Below are 16811 nucleotides of genomic sequence, written 5' to 3' on the forward strand. Positions count from 1 at the left end.
GTGGAGCTAAACATTTTTTCTTTATTTTTTCTTGGAAATTTTTTTATTTACATTTCAAAACTTAGTCCCTTTCATGGTTTCCCAACCCTAACGCCCCTATCCCATGCCCCATTCCCTTCTTCTATGAGTGTAGTCCCTCTCCCCAATCATCCCCCCCTCCTGTCTCCCTGTCATGACATTCCCCTACACTGGGGGATCCAGTCTTGGCTTCTCCTCCCATTGGTGCCCAACAAGGCCATCCTCTGCTACATATGCAGCTGGAGCCGTGGGTCTGTCCACGTGTACACTTTGGGTGGTGGTTTAGTCCCTGGGATCTCTGGTTGATTGGCATTGTTGTTCTTATGGGGTTGCAAACCCCTTCAGCTCTTTCGATCCTTTCTCTAATTCCTCCAATGGGGAGCCCGTTCTCAGTTCAAAGGTTTGGTGGAGCAAAACGTTAAGAAGCACACTTCCATGGTCTCTGTATCATCTTGTATCTCCATGTCGCTTCCCTGGGTGAGTTACTTCACCAACAGAGATTTGGAAGTGTAAGCTAAGCAAACCCTTTCCTCCAAAGGTTGCCTGGGTTACTGTTTTTTCCCCACAGCAATAGAAATTCTAAGACAGTATTTTGTCATGTTGCTGTTAATAATCTTGGACATATTACTTCTTTGGGTTTATGCTTGTTGTCATCGGTTCCATTTTGTGGTTCTGTATTCTTTTCCTTAATTCTTGGTTTTATTTAACCAATGTGTCAATATTGCAATGAACACTTGGTTGTAATATATCATTATGATTACTTTATTATCCCCTTATGATCTAATTTTTGAAGAAACCTTCCTACTAGCTTTTGTTTTCTTTCATTGCTTTTTTTCTGATTTTTTTTTAGTTTTTCATCTAATCATTATAATTATAACTGTCACCCGTGGTATAAGTAATACTTTAGTAATAACTAAAATCCTTACACTTAATCTGCTTGAGTTTTTAATCTTGTCTACTTTATTTTAAAAACTTTTATTCTTTAAAAATTTCATAAATGTATACAATGTCTTTCGATCATATCCATGCCCACGGTCACAGTTCAAATTCCTTCAGGTCTCTTTGCAAATCTCCCTTCCACCTTAATATCCTCCCTTTTTAAGTTAAAATATTTTAATGTTTTATTTGATTACTTAGAGATATATGATTTATAGTATTTTTTAATCCCAGATGAAGATATCAGAAAGAGCAAAAAAGGGAAAAGTTTCCATACATACCTCATTTCATCCTCAAAACACGGGAATGCACATACCTGCATACACCTGTAACCACACACTGATATTTAGTAACTTTTGCATTGTAAACTGAATCTACCTAATATAAATAATTTCTAGACAAGGACATCTTTGTTTTCTCAATAAAGAATTATATGGAAGGGTATAATATATGCATATTTGGTGTTATTTGAATCTTTTACATAATTGATTTTTTTCATATTGATCAGAAGTGGTCAATATACTTTGTGAAGTGAGTATATTAAAGCTTTGAGCACTGATGCTTTCTCTCTATAATTCATTGTTTCATAGCCATACTAAATTGTTTATTATATACATAGTTAGAACTATTTAACTTATGTCCCAGATTCTCCACTGCAGACCCAAGTTTCATATCATCATTAGGTAGTTATGGCTGCTTTCAGATTCTCACGGCCTTGGATGTTGGGATTGTACACGCACATGCCCATTCCCAAGGAAAGGCTTCCTCATACTCTTTATAAACTTTTATTTTGTTTTGTGATGCTTTTCAATGCTGGATACTTAAAAAGAACAAAACCTTGAGCATAGTTGAGCATCTTACATTTGGGGGCAGTAGTGAGTAGATAGCTTATAAGAGTAAAGCACTACAGCACATATCATATGAGCAGCAATGTGGTATAGACATATACATAAATAATAAGGAGAGTTCTAAGAATATGAACAAAACCTCCTTAGTTCTTGTTTGATTAAAGATTGGAGAAAGAAAAGGGGTGAACCTTGCAGATACTTTAGGGAAAACTCTAATACTCTCATGACCTATGCTATACCAGAGTCTCGAGAAAATAGTCCATCTCTTAACTTATGTAAAAATGCTATAAATTGTTTATTTTACCAGTTATAACAACTATTATTTTTTTCAAATGAGATGTATTATAAATTCTATTTCAGGTTGTAAGTTGGATCTGTTTTGTAGTCCCCCCCCCTTTTTTTGATTTTTCTTTGTTATTGTTGTTTTGTTTTGTTTTGTTTTACCCATTCCCTGACATTCACGTCACTTTCTCTTTTGGGCTAACAGAAATCAAAATTTACTTAGCATAATAATATTTCTGAATGTCAGCAATTACTTACTGTACTCTAACAAAAGGACTCCTAAATATATCAGGAGCTAGACTTAAAAAAATAAATAGTTATTGTTACATTTGGAAAAATGTTTTTTGCATGTTTGATATTAGCATAGTCAGATGAATTAATAGTATAGACTGTTATTGGCTGTAAGTCTCACCATAGGCTCGTTGGGCAGCCAGGGAAGGTTTCTCTAGTAAGGGAAGGCAATGGGAAGGTAAGAAGATAGCCTGGAATCAGTTAATCACAGGCCAAGGAATTCTGCCCAGAGAAAGACTGAGTGAAAAAAGAGTACTAGAGGCATTTTGTGACTACAGAAACCACAGTGGTCAAAAGACAGAGAATTAGTGACCATGGAGTACACAATCCCCAGTGGTATATTTGCAATGCAGCCCATACACCTGTTGTTCAAGGAAAGCTACAGAAAAAGATAAGGATTGTAAGAGATTGAAGAACAGGTTGGATTTTTGGAACAGTGTCCTTTAGACATAGCAGAGAACTTGCAACCATGAAATCTCAATAGTATGGCTTCCTATGTAAAGCCAGAATAATTGTATACCAGATAGCAGGCAAAGGTGGAGGTAAGGATGTTCTTAAGGTCTACCTCTAAGTGAAAAGCTACAGGCAATCCATGACTACTGGAGGAGGAGAATCAGCTTTCTTCAGAGACACATTGCATGGTAGATCATCTAATCGTTCAGGGCTAAATTCACGTCCCTATAAGTATCAATAATTGTAACCAGTAGGTTGTGTGTGTGTGTGTGTGTGTGTGTGTGTGTGTGACAACAATATTTGAGAAAGTCATGAATAGGGGACTAGCTAGAACCCAGGAGGCAATGGAGCAAAGGAAGGACAGATTAAGTGATGTAAATGCAATATTTATACAGGAGATTCTTAAAAGTATGAAAATATCTAAGAAAAATAAAATCGAAAAAACATTGTATTATTCTCAGAGCTCTCAAAGGAAGCCTGGCCCTGATGATCAAAATTTTCTACTAGATTCTAGGACAGTGAAAAATAATTTTATGTTGTTTCACAATCATCTTTATCATGTGTAGTTTGTAATAATGGAAAATACCTTATTTTTCTGCATGCAATCATAATTAATGTAGCAAGAATCACAGATCCCGAGTCCTACAGGAAATTGGATAGCTTCTGGGTAAGTGACCCTTTTGTGATTACATAACATCCTTCCCCCTTTTCTTTGGTCTCTATATTTCCTGTAGCATGAAGCACATCCCCCAACTAGTGTGCCACTTCCCTCGTTCTTCCATGACTAACTTCGCCTGTTTCTCAAATGAGAGTTTGTGGAAGGCAAAGATGCTCTGTATGGATCATCAGCACACACTTGTCTTGAGACTTTCTCCACCCAGCAGTCTTGGCATAACTTTGATCTTGCCTGGCTGTCTGAGGTTCTCATCTGCAGCTGTTGTTTGTCTATGCTCAGTGGTGTGAGGGCAAGGAAGAAATGGGGGAAATGAGCAGAAATAATAGCTCTCTCTAGATTGCCTGCTTCTCTTTCAAAGCACCAAGGCTTCATGCCATCTACCCTGAGCGGTGTGTCTTCTACACTGGCACACCTGCCTCTTATCCTCAGGGGTTTCTCCTCCTCCTTATCCATAATTACTCTCTTCCACACACTCCCATCTCCACCCTGGCATCTGTACACTGTGCAGAGGGAAAGATTCTGCATACCACATTGTCATCTTTTTGTGAGCCAGAAATCTCAGATACTTATTTAGACTTTCTTTTTGCAGCTGCTGGTAGTTTTCGTCTATGTATTTAGAAATAGGAATAAGTTTAACTGCATACATGTGTGCCCTCCACCTTTTGAAGGCAGAGTTCTGACTTTTACAGATGTGAATTTAATTTTCACAGACTAATTGTTTTCTCTATTATGGAATGGCTTTTGCAGATGAGTATTTTTTCAAAAGATTATAGGGGTTTGTTTGTTTTTGTTTGTTTTGGGGGGTGGATGCATAATTAGAAGTTGAGCATTGCCTGGTTTAAATTCCTGACTGCTACTTCTGTGAGTATTCCCAGCACCAGATTTGGAGAATAGGATTACACTTTCCTTCTTTAAGGTAAAGGATCTCCCAGTGTTAGGTGTATGTGTCAGATTCACATGCAAACACCATGCACAAAGTAAAATATTTTTACCAGTAGAAATATCATTAAAAAGAACTTTGAAAACCATGGGAGACAATATGCAGCTTTCTCTACATGGAATCATTTAAGTTTCCTGATTGATTTTAGAGTAATTTTTTTTCTTTTTTTATACAGGTAAAACCGAGTTCCTCATTCAGTCCCATTTTTGTATGCATACTGAAGAGTTTGTTTCACTATAGCTGAATGTATGCCTCAAAAGACAATTGAAAGAGTAGAATCTTGAACTGCAAGTGAGGCAGGAAAAGGGCAGACTTAGATTCTTTATACTAGTGAAATAATTTTCCATTTTTTATTAAAGGTTGTCCAGATCCTAATTCTATTTAGATATATAAAAGGAAACATTTTTCAAATTCAATTTATAAGTCATAGAGGCAAAGGCTGGTGACTCTAAAAGTGAAATTAATGTCTAGTGTAAAGCTTCACTAAAGAATGGTAAGGATTAACTCTGCACTCTATGGGAGAAATCCTTTGCTTGTGTGAAGATCAGGTAGGAGTTCACAGTGGGACCAACTTTAATGATCTTAGAGGTTTGACCAAAACGTCTTTCAAGAAACTGCATCTACATTACCTAAGTGTGTTCTAGAAAATCATTTTAAAAATTTGTAACTGAATTCTTTTCTCAATGTACCAAAAGAGTAAAAAGGATAATTTCTTTTTCAAGTTGTGTAACTGAAATGGCAGATAATTTGAGTCACTGAATATTGCATTGGCTAAAACAGTGGTCCACAAAGAGAGGAAATATGAATTTGAATTTTGTCATTTAATAAAAAGAAAGCCTTAAGTAAGTCACAGAGGTTACAGAAAATCATTGTAATCTTATGTAAACTGTGTTATAGTTTCATCATCAGCCAGTAATTTAAAGTTTTACAATATTCAATGTGAATATTTTTGGTGGAAACCAACCAATAGGGTGAATATCATCTATTAATCATATAGTTATGCATCCACCTTATGAACTGATAGTAACTATCCTAAGAAATTTGATATTGATTAAAAAAAACCTAGTGATTTGAAAGATTGCTGAGTCCACACACAAGGTCATCAGGCTGTGAGTTCTGAATTGGTGCCACAGTGTGAGTTCAGCATTCCACAGGTGATCTGTTTGATTCTGGCCAAGAATGGGTGCTGCTTAAGTCTCCTGTGGAGAGGGAAGACTTTCTCCCATTTACATCCATTTTGGGTGGCTTGTGGTGCAGAATCTCTGCCTTCCTCTTTCTGTAATACTCTTATTCTAAGCATAAGTCTAGGTATGCAGTGTTTCTTTACATAAGGACAGCATTCATGCTAGATCGTGCCACATTAGAATGACTTCAACTGAACTAGTTAGAGTCCCAGCAGTCTCTTTCAAAAGAATGGCCCATTGTGCAGTACTGTGTCAGGAACCCATTATGTTAACTGTAGAGATTTCCATTGTAGGTCATGGCATGTGTGCAAGAGTAAGGGCCCAATACATGTGAGTTATTATTTTCAGATATAAACAAATACTTAAGTAAGTAAGTCTGACCTTAATTTTCTTTAAGAAAAGAATTTATAAATTTTGGAATAATACAAAGAGGAATTCCTTATTCCTCATTCTTTATATCTAGGATATAAGTAACTGAGAAGAAGGTAGGATGATATCATTTTTTTTAATTTTATCTTTCTTGGATAGTTAATTATATTTCAAATGGATTCTTTAAAAATTTATTTATTATAAATGTCTTCAGACACGGTGGAAGAGGGCATCAAATCTTATTTCAAATGGTTGTGAGCCACGATGTGATTGCTGGGATTTGAACTCAGGACCTCTGAAAGAGCACTCAGTGCTCCCACCCACCCACTCCCACCTCAACACCCTGGCAGTCCCTTACACTGGGGAAACAAGCCTTCACAGGGCTAAGGTCTTTTCATCCTTTTGATACTGGACAATGCCATCCTCTTCTACATATGTGACTGGAGTTATGGGTCCCTCCATGTGTACTCATTGGTTGGTGATTTAGTACATGGGCAATCTGGTCGGGTCTGGTTGGTTGATACTATTGTTCTTCCTGTGCGGTTGCAAACCCCTTCATTCAGCTCCTCCAGTCTTTTCTCTAACTGCTCCAATTGGGTTATTTTGTGCAGTGCAATGGAAAGCTGCAAGCATCCTCATCTGTATCAGTAGGGCTCTGGCAGAGCCTCTCAGGGGACACGCATATCTTGCTCCGATTAGAAAGTAATTCTTGGCATCAATAATAATGACTGGGTTTGGTGGCTACATATGAAATGAATCCCCAGGTGGGGCAGTCTCTGGATGACATTTTCTTCCGTCCCTGCTCCACTCTTTGTCTCTGTAAGTATTTTGTTTTCCCTTATAAGAAGGAATGAAGCATCCACATTTTTGGCTGCTTCTTATTGAGTTTCATATGATCTGTGAATTTTTTCTTAGGTATTCCAAGCTTTGAGGCTCATATCAACATATCAGTTATCAGTGAGTGTATACCATGTGTGTTCTTTTGTGACTGGCTTACCTCACTCAGGATGATATTTTCTAATTCCATCCAGTTGACAAAGAATTTCATCCAGTCATTGTTTTTAATAACTGAATAGTATTACATTCTGTAAATGTACCACATTTTCTGTACCAATTCCTCTGTTGAAGAACATCTGGATTCTTTCTAGCTTCTGGCTATTATAAATAAGGTTGTTATGAACATAGTGGAGCACGTGTACTTGTTACGTGTTGGAACATCTTTTGTGAATAGGCCCAGGAGATGTATATCAGATTCCTCAGGTAGTATCATGTCCAATTTTCTGAGGAACCACCAGACTGATTCCATAGTGGTTATACCAGCTTGCAATCCCACCAACAATGGAGGAGTGTTCCTCTTTCTCCACATCCTCGCCAGCATCTACTATCATCTGAGTATTCATCTGAGCCATTCTGTCTGGTGTGAGGTGGAATTGCAGGGTTGCAATTTTATGAGATCCCATTTGACAATTCTTGATCATAGGGCATAAGACATTGGTGTTCTGTTCAGGAAATTTTCTTCTGTGCCTATGTGTTTGAGGCTCTTTCCCACTTTCTCTTCTATTAGTTTCAGTGTATCTAGTCTTATGTGGAGGTGTTTGATCCACTTGAATTTGAGCTTTGTACAAGGAGATAAGGATGCATCAATTTACATTCTTCTACATGCTGACTGCCAGTTGAACCAGCACCATTTGTTGAAAATGCTTTTTGCCATTGGACAGCTTTAGCTCCTTTGTCAAAGACCAAGTTACCATAGGTTGAGTGGGATATTTCTGAGTCTTCAATTCTATTTCATTGTATTAATCCTGCCAATCCATGAGCATGGGAGATCATTCCATTTTCTGAGATCTTCAATTGCTTTCTGCAGAAACTTGAAGTTCTTGTCATATAGATCTTTCACTTGCTTGGATAGAGTCATACAAAGGTATTTTATATTATTTTTGACTATTGTGAAGGGGGATATTTCCTGAATTTCTTTTTCAGCCTGTATATCCTTTGAGTAGAGGAAGGCTACTGATTTGTTTGAGTTAATTTCATATCCAGCCACTTTGCTGAAGTTGTTTATCATCTGTAGAAGTTCTTTGGGGTCACTTAAGTATACTGCCACATCATTTGCAAATAGTGATATTTTGACTTCTTCATTTCCAATTTGTATCCCTTTGACCTCTATTTGCTGTCTGATTGTTCTGGCTAGGATGTTAAGTACTATATTGAATAGATAGGATGAGAGTGGGCAGCCTTGTCTAGTCCCTGATTTTAGTGGGGTTGCTTCAAGTTTCTCTGTATTTAGCTTGATGCTGGCTACTGGTTTGCTGTATATTGCTTTTACTATATTTAGGTATGTGCCTTGAATTCCTGATCTTTCCAAGACTTTTTCATGAAGGGGTGTTGAATTTTGTCACATGCTTTCTTGGCAGCTAACGAGATGATCATGTGTTTTTTTTTTCATTTATTTACTTAATTACATTGATGGAGTTCATATTGAACCATTCCTGCGTTCCTGAGATGAAGCTTACTTGATCATTATGGATGATTGTTTTGAAGTGTTCTTGGATTTGGTTTACAAGAATCTCATTGACTATTTTGGCACCAATATTCATAAGGGAAATTGGTCTGAAGTTCTATTTCTTTGTTGGCTCTTTGTGTGGTATAAGTGGAATTGTGGCTTCATAGAAAGAATTGGGTAGTGTTCCTTCTGTTTCAATTTTGTGGAATAGTTTTGATAGTATTGTTATTAATTATTTTATGAAGGTCTGATAGATTCAGCAATAAATCCATCTTGTCCAGATTTTTGTTGTTGTTATTATTGTTGTTGTTGTTGTTGTTGTTGTTGTTGTTGTTGTTGCTGTTGGAAGAGTTTAATGACTGCTTCTATTTCTTTAGGAATTATGGGACAATTTACATGGTTGAACTGATTCTAATTTAACTCTGGTGTCTGTTATCTGTCTTGAAAATTGTCCATTTCATTCAGATTTTCCAGCTTTGTTGAGTATAGATTATAGGACTTGATAATATTTTCTTAATTTCCTCAGTTTCTATTGTTATGTATCTTTTTTTTTCTTTTTTCTTTTTTTCGGAGCTGGGGACCGAACCCAGGACCTTGTGCTTGCTAGGCAAGCACTCTACCACTGAGCTAAATCCCCAACCCGTATCTTTTCATTTCTGATTTTGTTAATTTAGATACACTCTCTGTGGCTTCTGGTTAGTATAGCCCAGGGTTTATCTATCTTGTTGATTTTCTCAAAGAACCAGTTCCTGGTTTTATTGATTCTTTGTATAGTTCTTTTTGTTTCTACTTGGTTGATTTCAGCTCTGAGTTTGATTATTTCCTGCCTTCTACTCCTTTTGTCTGAATTGGCTTCTTTTTGTTCTAGAGCTTTCAGTTGTACTGTCAAGCTGCTAATGTACACACTCTCCTGTTTCTATTTGGAGGCACTCAGAGGTATGAGTTTTCCTCTTAGCATGTCTTTCATTGTATTCCTTAATTTTTAGGTTGTTGTGCCTTCATTTTCATTAAATTCTAAAAAGGCTGTAATTTCTTTATTTCTTCCTTGACCAAGTTGTCACTGAATAGAGCATTGTTCAGCTTTCATGTGTTTGTGGGCTTTCTGTTGTTTGTGTTGTTATTGAATACCCACCTTAGTCCATGGTGATCTGATAGGATGCATGGGATCATTTTAATCTCCTTGTATCTATTGAGGCCTGTTTTGTGACCAATTATATAATCAATTTTTGAGAAGGTACCATGGGGTCCTGGGAAGAAGGTATGTCCTTTTGTTTTAGGATGACATATTCTATAGATTTGCGTCACAGCTTCTGTTAGTTTCACTGTGTCTCTGTTTAGTTTCTGTTTCCACAGTCTGTCCATTGATGATCACGATTTGTTGAAATTTTCTACTTTTATTGTGTTGGTGCAATGTATGCTTTGAGCTTTAGTAAAATTTCTTTTATGAATTTGGGTGCCCTTGCATTTAGATCATAAATGTTCAGATTGAGAGTTCATCTTGGTAGATTTTTCCTTTGATGATTATGAAGTGTCCTTCCTTATCCTTTTTTGATAAATTTTGGTTGAAAGTTGATTTTATTTGATATTAGAATGGCTACTCCAGCTTATTTTCTGGAGCCATTTTCTTGGAACTTATTTCCCAGCCTTTTACTCTTATGTAGTATCTGTCTTTGTCACTGAGGTGTGTTTCCTGTATGCAGCAAGATGTTGGGTTCTGTTTATGTATCCCTTCTGTTAGTCTATAACTTTTTATTGAGGAATTGAGTCTATTGATGTTAGGAGATAAGGAATAGTGATTGTTTCCTATTATTTTTGTTTTTAGAGGTAGAATTATGTTTGTGTGGCTCTCTTATTTTGGGTTTGTTGCAGGAAGATTATTTTCTTGCTTTTTCTAGGGTGTAGTTACCCTCCTTGTGCTGCAATTTTCTATCCATTTTCTTTTGTAGGGCTGGATTTGTGGAAAGATATTGTATAAATTTGGTTTTTGCATGGAATATCTCGTTTCTCCACCTATGTTACTTAAGAGTTTTGCTGGATATAGTAGTCTAGGCTGGCATTTGTGTTCTCTTAGTGTCTGTATGACATCTGTCCAGGATCTTTTAGCTTTCATAGACTCTGTGGAAACATCTGGTATAATTCTGGTTGGTTTGCCTTCACATGTTACTAAACATTTTTCCCTTACTGCTTTTAATATTCTTTCTTTGTTTTGTGTATTTGGTGTTTTGACTATTATGTGACAGGAGAAATTTACTTTTGGGTCAAATCTGTTAGATGTTCTGTAGGCTTCTTGTATGTTCATGGGAATCTCTTTCTATAGATTAGGGAAGTTTTCTTCTATAGTTTTGTTGAAGATATTTACTGACCCTTTAAGTTGGGAATCTTTGTTCTCTTCTATATCTATTATTCTTAAGTTTGGTCTTCTCATTGTGTTCTGAATTTCCTGGGCCTTTTTGCTTTTTTTCATTTTCTTTGACTATTATGTCAATGTTTTCTATGATATCTTCTGCCCCTGAGATTGTCTTTTCAATCTCTTGGATTCTGTTGGTGACGCTTGTGTCTATGACTCCTTATCTCTTTCCTAGGTTTTCTATCTCCATGGTTGTCTCCATTTGTGATTTATTTATTGTTTCTATTTCCATTTTTAAATCCTGGATGGTTTTGTTCAACTCCTTTACCTATTTGGTTGTGTTTTCCTGTAATTCTTTAAGAGATTTTTGTTTCCTTTTTCAAGGCTTCTACTTACTTACCTGTGGTGTCCTGTATTTTCTTTAGGGACTTATTTATGTCCTTCTTAAAATCCTCTATCATCATCATGAAATGTGATTTTTAAATCCAAATATTGCTTTTCCAGTGTGTTGGGATATCCAGTATTTGCTGTGGTGGGAGAACCAGATTCGGATGATGCCAAGCAGTCTTAGTTTCTGTTGTTTAGGTTCTTGTGCTTGCCTCTCCCCATCTGGTTATCTCTGATGTTAGTTGTTCTTGCTGTCTCTGACTGGAGCTTGTCTGTCCTGTGGGCATGTGAGCTCATGATTGTAGGAGTAAGAGGACTCCTAAGAGACCAGCCCTCTCAGGACAGGTTTTGGATCTGAGAGCTATGAGATAGCCCTAGCTCTGGCCTCAGATGGAGACTAGAAGGATCCTGTCCTAGGCTGCCCCATGTGCTCCTTGCATGTCTCTCCTTGGACAGTCAACGGAGAAAAAGTTGGGTCCCATCTGAGAGCACTCCTGGCAGGCCAGGTGTTTGCTAGCAGGTTTTCTGTCCAAGGGCTGTGGGATAGCCCCAGCTCTGGAAGAAAATGGAGATGGGAAGGGTCCCATTCCAAGCCACCTGTGGCTCCAGAGCATTGTGCACTCACTGAGGGTTTTTCTTTGGATCTTTAGTAGACACAGTGGGGTCCTACCTGTGGGCTGTGGGTTTAGGGGGGAGAGTGCTCCTGGCAGACCAGCTCTCTGCTGGCAGGTTTTGGGACTGAGAGCGGTGGGGAAGCCCCAGCTCTGGGTGCAGACAGAGACTGGAAGGGATCCTATGATTTCTAAATGTTTGCTTCTGTTTCCTGGAGGAGATTTCAGTTTTAAAGGTCTTCAGAAGCACAACTTAAAAGAGTGTAATTGGAAAGCTCCTGACAAGGAAATCCCAGTGTTCTTTTGAGAAAAAGCACTAAGGGAAGAACCGTGGAACCACATAAGTTTTTGGTAAGAACTGCAATCTTAAAAAGCCATGCCACCGTTACGATACTGACAATGGATTTCCATAGAAATTACATTTTTTAAATGATCATGCATGAAAATATAAAGTATCAGATGTTTAAATGTAGTTGCATAAAGTATTTTTTTGCAAAACTTTATTCATTATTTTTACTTAAATTGTTAGGGTTTGGAACCAGTGTACTCAATATCAACATGAAAAATACAGTCATGCATAATTTTCACCCATTTGTTACTTGAAAGTCCTATTTTTTAGCCAAGTCTATATTCGCAATTTGTTTTGTCCATTTGATTTATATGAAAAATCAGAATTGAAGCTAGGTCACGGTTACTCTGAGGATACATGGGAACAAACGTTCTTGCTATTTTTGTCTTCCTGCTCTTCACTTTTAATTCACTTTATTCCAAAATTAGTCTCAACTTTTAATTCTGAGTATGCCAATTTGTACATGCAAAATAATTTAATATTGTCCCTTAATCCCTGTACAGTAAGGGGTGTCTGTGGCTGACTGGTAATGATTATATGTTTCACCCTTATCTTCACACCATGTGTAATGTGATTTTAAGTTCCTGGTCTGAGTGGATAAATATATTTCTCTACCTTGAAGTTTACTTTGCCAATTTAATTCCTTTGAAGGGGATAGATCCTTTCTTACTTTTAAACATGGGCTTCTAGAGAACTTGCAGAAATAGATTTTTCCGAACTACTCACTAAAAATTATTTTTTATCTTTATTTTTGCTTTATCTTACCAACACCCAAGGCAGTCTCTCCCCACAAACCCACTGGCCACAGTACCAGCGAAGCAGCCTCCTTTCATCACTTTATACCTTTGCCTCTGCAGTCAACATGTAGTGCAGTCTTCCTGGAAATCCACTAACCACACCCATTTGAAAATCAGATCCTCCTGGCTGAACTGTCATTTCTCCCTCCTCCATACCCTCTCAAACCCCTGTTCTCCTACTTCATCCCCATTCCTGCATCCAATCTCTAATAACTATGAATAAATTCTAACTAAGATCCCTACTTGTCAGAAATATCAGGGACATGGGTGCAATCCACAGTAACCATACATTCCAAAACACAGAAAGGGCAACAGAATCCAAGGAATGGAGAACAAACCAAAGAGATATGCCAGCCATCAACAACTAAAATTTCTATCATGCCAATCCCAGATGCCTAGATTCCAGAATATAAACAGTTAAGAGCAAACAGAATAAAACATTTCTTAATTGCCACAAATGCTACTATAGTAGGATCAGAGAAATGTAATATACCAGAAACATAAGTCAAGGATTGCAAAAATACCTATTATGAATATTATCAAGGAATTTAAAGAAGTTATCAATAAATCTATTAATCAAATATATGAAAGCACAAACAACAATGGAATGAAATGAAGAAATCTATTCAAGGCATGAAAGTTGAAATAGAATCAATAGAAAACCTAAACTGAAGCAAAATTAGAGATAAAAAACCTAGAAACTTGGGGTTGGGGATTTAGCTCAGCGGTATATTGCTTGCCTAGTAAGCGCAAGGCCCTGGGTTTGGTCCCCAGCTCCGAAAAAAAAAAAGAAGAAGAAAAAAAAAACAAAAACAAACAAACAAAAAACCCTAGAATCTCAAACATAAAATCTTAGAGACAAGAAGTGCCCACACAATACTAGACATGAAAGAGAGATCCTCAGGCATTGAGGACAAGATAGAAGAAATGGCTACTTGAGTCAAAGAAAATATTAAATCTAAAATTTCAGACATCTAGGAAATATGGAAACTATGAAGATATTAAATCTATATGAGTATGGAAAAAAGAAGAAAAGGAAGAAACCCAGGTCAGGACACAGAACTATTTGGAATCAAATTAAATAAAATATATTATCTAACCTAAAGAAGCAGATGTCTGTGCAGGTACAAAAGTACAAGAAGCATACAGAATTCCAAATACACAGGACTAAAAAATAAATTCCCCATTATATACAATAATAAAAATACTAAATTTACAGAACAAAGGAAGAATATTAAATGCTAGAAGACAAAAAGACCACATAACATAAAAAGCCAACTCATTGGACGATAAGTCAAAAATTAACCTGGACTTTTAAAGTTAATACTCTACCAAATTGGAAAGACTAATAGAAATTAATAAATTCCTTGATATATACCACCTACCAAAGTTGAGTCAAGAGCAGATAAACAATTTAAGCAGATATGTAATATGTAATGAAATAGAAATAGTTAAAAGTCTTCCAATCAAAAATCCCAAGGCCAGACGCAAAAATACTCAACAAAATTCTGGCAAACCGAATCCAAGAGCACATCAAAACAATCATCCACCATGATCAAGTAGGCTTCATCCCAGGCATGCAGGGATGGTTTAATATACGGAAAACCATCAACGTGATCCATTATATAAACAAACTGAAAGAACAAAATCACATGATCATTTCATTAGATGCTGAGAAAGCATTTGACAAAATTCAACACCCCTTCATGATAAAAGTCCTGGAAAGAATAGGAATTCCAGGCCCATACCTGAACATGGTAAAAGCCATATACAGCAAACCAGTTGCTAACATTAAACTAAATGGAGAGAAACTTGAAGCAATCCCACTAAAATCAGGGACTAGACAAGGCTGCCCACTCTCTCCCTACTTATTCAATATAGTTCTTGAAGTTCTAGCCAGAGCAATCAGACAACAAAAGGATGTCAAGGGGATACAGATCGGAAAAGAAGAAGTCAAAATATCACTATTTGCAGATGATATGATAGTATATTTAAGTGATCCCAAAAGTTCCACCAGAGAACTAGTAAAGCTGATAAACAACTTCAGCAAAGTGGCTGGGTATAAAATTAACTCAAATAAACCAGTAGCCTTCCTCTACACAAAAGAGAAACAAGCCGAGAAAGAAATTAGGGAAACAACACCCTTCATAATAGACCCAAATAATATAAAGTACCTCGGTGTGACTTTAACCAAGCAAGTAAAAGATCTGTACAATAAGAACTACAAGACACTGAAGAAGGAAATTGAAGAAGACCTCAGAAGATGGAAAGATCTCCCATGCTCATGGATTGGCAGGATTAATATAGTAAAAATGGCCATTTTACCAAAAGCAATCTACAGATTCAATGCAATCCCCATCAAAATATCAATCCAATTCTTCAAAGAGTTAGACAGAACAATTTGCAAATTCATCTGGAATAACAAAAAACCCAGGATAGCTAAAGCTATCCTCAACAATAAAAGGACTTCAGGGGGAATCACTATCCCTGAACTCAAGCAGTATTACAGAGCAATAGTGATAAAAACTGCATGGTATTGGTACAGAGACAGACAGATAGACCAATGGAATAGAATTGAAGACCCAGAAATGAACCAACACACCTATGGTCACTTGACTTTTGACAAAGGAGCCAAAACCATCCAATGGAAAAAAGATAGCATTTTCAGCAAATGGTGCTGGTTCAACTGGAGGTCAACATGTAGAAGAATGCAGATCGATCCATACTTATCACCCTGTACAAAGCTTAAGTCCAAGTGGATCAAGGACCTCCACATCAAACCAGACACACTCAAACTAATAGAAGAAAAACTAGGGAAGCATCTGGAACACATGGGCACTGGAAAAAATTTCCTAAACAAAACACCAATGGCTTACGCTCTAAGATCAAGAATCGACAAATGGGATCTCTTAAAAGTACAAAGCTTCTGTAAGGCAAAGGACACGGTGGTTAGGACAAAACGGCAACCAACAGATTGGGAAAAGATCTTTACCAATCCTACAACAGATAGAGGCCTTATATCCAAAATATACAAAGAACTCAAGAAGTTAGACTGCAGGGAAACAAATAACCCTATTAAAAAATGGGGTTCAGAGCTAAACAAAGAATTCACAGCTGAGGAATGCCGAATGGCTGAGAAACACCTAAAGAAATGTTCAACATCTTTAGTCATAAGGGAAATGCAAATCAAAACAACCCTGAGATTTCACGTCACACCACTGAGAATGGCTAAGATCAAAAACTCAGGTGACAGCAGATGCTGGCGAGGATGTGGAGAAAGAGGAACACTCCTCCATTGTTGGTGGGATTGCAAACTGGTACAACCATTCTGGAAATCAGTCTGGAGAATCCTCAGAAAATTGGACATTGAAGTGCCTGAGGATCCAGCTATACCTCTCTTGGGCATATACCCAAAAGATGCCCCAACATATAAAAAAGACACGTGCTCCACTATGTTCATTGCAGCCTTATTTACAATAGCCAGAAGCTGGAAAGAACCCAGATGCCCTTCAACAGAGGAATGGATACAGAAAATGTGGTACATCTACACAATGGAATATTACTCAGCTATCAAAAACAACGACTTTATGAAATTCATAGGCAAAGGGTTGGAACTGGAAAACATCATCCTGAGTGAGCTAACCCAATCACAGAAAGACATACATGGTATGCACTCATTGATAAGTGGCTATTAGCCCAAATGCTTGAATTACCCTAGATGCCTAGAGCAAATGAAACTCAAGACGGATGATCAAAATGTGAATGCTTCACTCCTTCTTTAAAAGGGGAACAAGAATACCCTTGGCAGGGAAGAGAGAGG

The sequence above is a fragment of the Rattus norvegicus genome, chromosome 7 (genome assembly GCF_036323735.1).
Source record: "Rattus norvegicus strain BN/NHsdMcwi chromosome 7, GRCr8, whole genome shotgun sequence".
NCBI lineage: Eukaryota > Metazoa > Chordata > Mammalia > Rodentia > Muridae > Rattus > Rattus norvegicus.